The sequence below is a fragment of the Triticum dicoccoides genome, chromosome 1A (assembly GCF_002162155.2).
Source record: "Triticum dicoccoides isolate Atlit2015 ecotype Zavitan chromosome 1A, WEW_v2.0, whole genome shotgun sequence".
Lineage (NCBI taxonomy): Eukaryota > Viridiplantae > Streptophyta > Magnoliopsida > Poales > Poaceae > Triticum > Triticum dicoccoides.
The window spans coordinates 17,533,275-17,538,939 of NC_041380.1; positions in this window are offsets into that span (position 1 = coordinate 17,533,275).

Genomic DNA, 5,665 nt, shown 5'->3' on the forward strand with positions numbered 1-5,665 from the left:
GTGGCTTCCACCGAGCTGCTTCAGCCAGAGCATGACTTGACGGCTCCTGCCAGCTATCCCGTGGATGCTATCACGGAGTCTCAAAATTGCCACCTTATGACGCAATGGATGAATTTGAAGGTCAAGGCGGCTGTTGGCTCTGTTTATCCTACTGTACCCGGCGCAACTTTTCACTGCCGGCCGATTTCAGAAGGATATGCTAGGGTGATGGTGGATGAGATAACAGAGGGATTTGAGGACCTCCAGCTTGACCACCCTACCGGTGAAGGGGAGACTCGGCTGGGGTCTGCTTTGAAGACTCCATGCCTATGGCGGAAGGAGCTCATCAACCTTCCGAACTGGACGCCTCCGCCTCCTCCTTCTTCTCCGGCGAGTCAGGGCACTCCGCCTCCACCGCCTCCTCCTCCTCCGGCGAGTGATGATCAGGGCCCTCGGCCGGCTCCTTCTCCGCCTGCGCCGACGCGCCCGAGCAGCCAGCCTCCTCCTTCTCCGCCTCGTCAGCAAAGGCGGAAGAGACCTGCCGCCGCTCCAGCTGCTCCGGTGCGTTGTAGTCCTTCTCCTCCGCCGCTTAAGCAAGTAAAGAAGACAACCGCTACGTCTGCTCGGTCGGCGTCTAGCAGTACAACCAGAGGCGGGAGGACATACAGATTCGGTCCTTCTCTGAAGACTCCAGAGAAGTTACCATACGAGAGGACCCAGGAGGAGAACGCCGAGATCGCGCGAGAAGAAGTGAAGAAATTCTTTGAAGGGGTGAAAGCAAAGAAACATCCACCTCCGGAGGAGAAGGTAGATCGGGTGAAAGTGAAGCGCACTCTGGCTGCCCTGACAAAACCACCGAAGTCTGATCCGCCGAAAGGAAACTATGACCGCATTATTGGAAAGGAATTTGCCGAAGCGGAGCGGTCGGGAAGTACTATCAGTGATCAAAGGCTGAAAGAACGACGAGCTGGGAAACAAATTGCCCAGCTCGGCGAACAAGCGAAGCAATCGTGCCCCCCGCTCAAGGTGCCTAGCCACAACGTCGATAATGATCCGAGGATGGTGCCCGGTTATAGCAATCTTGCAGATTACCTGCCCGACGAAGTACATTATGAACCCATGGACGTGCAGATACAAAGATACGAGTACGGGAAGCCTCTCGTCAAAGATGAAAGATCTCTATCAACGATGATGCGAAGATTGCATGATTGGTACTTGAAAATCTGCAGAGACTCTCGGGGGAGGAGTACTTTGTATTTGAAAGTTAAAAAGGAGCATGACCTCGTTGGAATTGATCTGTTGCCTGTTCCATTTGAGGAGTTCTATCAGTTTTTCAATCAATTGGCCCTCGATAAAGCAACGGTCACCTGCTACTGTCTGTAAGTACTACTACTTCTGTCATTAAGTCTCTCCATATAGCTCAGCTCTTTCATTGCATGTATTTATAATCATCCTCACTATATTATGCAGATTGAAGATCGTCGAATTGAAGAAAAGACAAGTCGGTGATATTGGGTTCATTAACACATATCTCATAGATGCAACTCAGGTTAAATTTCATGCCGCAGAAACCGAGGCCAGCATGCTAGAATCGTTGATAATAAATCAAAACAAAGATATAATACTCTTTCCTTACAACTTCAAGTGAGTGTTACTGTCTTGTGCGTATTCGGTTTCCCTTATATATTAGTCAAGGTTATAGTAATGTAATTGATGAGTTATGCATGCGTGTGCAGTTTCCACTATATTCTCCTACATATTAAGCTTGAGCAGGGACTAGTAACCGTTTTAGACTCAAGACGAAAAGATCCCAAGGACTATGCAGACATGACTCAAATACTCGAGAAGTAAGTTAAATCGATCATTATCCACCATATCAGCAACTTTGTTCATTTCCTGATATATCAAGTAATTGTTTTCTTTGTCCGGCAGGGTTTGGAGAAAATTCACCAGAAAAGCTCCGGGACTGCCGAAGGAGCTGCAATTTAGACACCCGAAAGTAAGTACTAGCTATAGTAGCATTTTAAGCGCATCTACTAGTCATTCAAGCGCTAGTTTCATCAATACCAGTTGGCATTCTTGCTTATCAGTTTGATTAACCTCTATTTCTTGTAAAGTGGTTGTGGCAGCAACAAGGGAATGATTTCTATGGATACTATGTTTGCGAGTCCATCCGCCACACGACCTGTGAGCGGGGCTACACTGACGAACAATATGAAGTACGTAAATAACAACATTCACAATTTTATTTTATTACCATCATTTGTGTTGAGTTTCATTTATTCATATATATATGTATTGACCCCCTTCTTTAAATTAGATGTTTCGGAAGCGGGATGAACTCCTAGCACCAGCTCGCGTGCGAGGAATTCAAGAGGAATTGGCAGCATTCTTTCTTGACCACGTGATCCCTGAAGACGGAGAATTCTATGTTGACCCTGAATCCGTATGATTATATTTGTAAGAGATAATTACTGTATATATGTAGCTGGTAGTGTCAGATAGATATACGAGAACTTGTTGTTCGACCAATCTCTCGGAGAAAGAGAGGTGGTCGATATCACTTCTCTCTGTATATATGCATATATGTTCATGATGATCTTCTGTTTCCTTCGTTTGCTTACTAGCTAGCTAGCGTGTCTAGTCCTCTCTATATACGTATGTATAGTACGTAGCGTCGACCAAGCACGGACATAACAGAGGACACTTCTCTCTATTAATTATAACTAGCTAACACAATATATGAAACACCTAAATTAACCCCTCAAAACCCCCAAACCCCCCCCCCCCTTTAAAAAAAAAACAAAAACCCCAGCCACAGAAGTGCTGACGCGTGGACGCCTATTGGTCCCGGTTGGTGCCACCAACCGGGACCAAAGGGTCTCCTGACTGGGCTCTGCGCACTGCCCACGTGGAGGGCCTTTAGTCCCGGTTCTGGATTGAACCAGGACTAAAGGTGGGAGGTATTAGTACCGACACTTTAGTCCCGGTTCCTGAACCGGGACTAAAGGCCCTTACGAACCGGGACTATAGGCCCTTTTTCTACCAGTGAAAGGACAAGAACGACCACGACAACCAACAGAGGAAGGGTGAGAGCCAGAAGAAAATCAAGAACTATAAGTGAGCAAACACATCTAGATGAACCTGGTTCTAGTGCACAAGCAGGAAGACAAAACAAAAGAAAAACAACAACATGCAGTACTGAAAGTGGAGTTGGGAGAGGAGCTGGCAGAGGAGGAACAAGAGCAAAAGGAGCTGGGAGAGGAGCTGGCAGAGGAGGAATAAGATCAAGAGGAGTTGGGAGAGGGGCTACCAATGGAGCTGGCAGAGAAGTAGATGCCAATGGAACATACATTGGAGGGGCTGGCAGTGAAGCAGGCATAGGAGGAGCTTGGAGTGGATTTGGCACAGGAGGATTTGGAAATGGAGCAGGCATAGGAGGATTTGACAATGGAGCAGCCATAGGAGGAGCTTGGAATGGAGCAGGCATAGGAGTAGGGGGGGCTTGGAATGGAGCAGGCATAGGAGGATTTGACAATGGAGCGGCCATAGGAGGAGCTTGGAATGGGGCAGGCATAGGAGTAGGAGGAGCTTGGAATGGAGCAGGCATAGGAGTAGGGGGAGCTTGGAATGGAGCAGGCATAGGAGTAGGAGGAGCTTGGAATGGAGCAGACATAGGAGGAGCTTGGACTGGATCTGGCACTGATCCATCTCAGTATCCACTATATAGACTCATGTTTGGAGATGATGGAGCTAGGCACATGATCCCAGACCTTAATGCCACGGATGAAGTACCAGTTTCACATAATGCACCTCCAGGAGATCAGTGCTAGAGTGCTTGAAGTTCTTAAATAAACTTCAAGCTACTTTGTAGAAGTTCATGTATGAACTTTATTTTTTGAAGTGCTCATTTTGTAATGCTGTAGCCACTATTTTTGTAATGATGCACCCACTTTAGTGTTGTGTGCAATCTGCTGTGATCAAAATTCAGTAAAAACTTGATCAGTTCTGCAATATACTGTGATCATATTCAACATTTAAGTGTTGTCTTGCTTACTGAATTTTTTAGATGAATGTTTCTACCAAATTCAGACTTGTCTGAATTCAGTAAAAACTTGTTCTGGAGATGCATGTTTCTGCCAAATTTACTGCACTGGACTGAATTTTAACATCTATTTTTTTGCTGTCAAATTCAGTGCAAACAGAAGTTTCTACATCTGTCCAATTTTAACATCTATTTCTGACAGATTTTGCTTCTGCTGTCAACATGACTGAATTTTGCTTCTGCTGTAACATGACAAAAAAAATTGTAGGTACTGGGACTCGAACCCAGGATGAGCAGTGACATGCAACAGTCAATATACCAGTACGCTATCAGTGGATTTCGCTCAAACTACGTGTTATATCACTTTTCTACACTGAGGACGCGACCTCACTACAGCCTTCCACGGCCGCGTACTCCAGTTTTCAGTGAGCACTGCAGCAAGCAAGGAGGCCACCCGGCGTTTCGTCTGCGACGCACGTCCAACAAGGGAGGAAGCTGTACTAGCGCTGCACGTCCATGTTATGGCCGCACACTCTGACCGTGTGTGTAGGGTGGTGGCACACCACGAGGCGGCGCGTGACGCATATATGGCGCGCCAACAGTTTGACCAGCAGCTGAGGATGGTCGCACGCAAGCCGGCGGCGCACGACGGCGAGGCTGGCTGTACCCGTGCCCTCATGCCCTGTCGTCGGACGACGAGGAGTAAGCATCTAGTCTGAACTTTCGTCAGTTCAGTTAGTGCAGACGAAAGCGCAGTTACGTCAGTGTAGTTGTACTGCCATCAGTGAGTCTTGCATCAGTAGTTTGTGCTCTCGCCGGCGATGAGAGATCAGCGGTGTTGAATGAGAGCGACAACGGCGGCGAGGGCAAGGGGCGAGAGAAGTTATTAGGGATTGAAATTAGGGAATCGCCGCGAGCAGAGGATTTGGAGTTTTGTGTGCTACTGACCAGGGGACCTAATAACATAAATAATATATATAGTGGGCGGCTTTCTAAAAAATAACAAGACGCCGGGCGCGTGCCTTTATCCGACGTGGCCTGCCAAATGTCACGTTGTGAGCAATTTGTATGCGTTTGTTACGGGAGTAGAGTTCATGTACTACTTTTTTTGGGGTTTTTTAGTTTTTGTATGAAACTGTTCCCACCACCACAAGTTTATGTACTAAAACATGTATTTGTTGGGTTTCGTAGTAATTTCAAAAAATTTCCTACGCACACGCAAGATCATGGTGATGCATAGCAACGAGAGGGGAGAGTGTTGTCTACGTACCCACGCAGACCGACTGCGGAAGCGTTGACGCAACGTAGAGGAAGTAGTCGTACGTCTTCCCGATCCGACCGATCAAGCACCGAAACTACGGCACCTCCGAGTTCGAGCACACGTTCAGCTCGATGACGATCCCCGGACTTCGATCCAGCAAAGTGTCGGGGAAGAGTTCCGTCAGCACGACGGCGTGGTGACGATCTTGATGCACTACAGCAGCAGGGCTTCGCCTAAACTCCGCTACAGTATTATCGAGGAATATGGTGGCTGGGGGCACCGCACACGGCTAAGGAATAGATCACGTGGATCAACTTGTGTGTTCTAGGGTGCCTCTACCTCAGTATATAAAGGACTAGAGGGGGGAGGCTGGCCGGCCA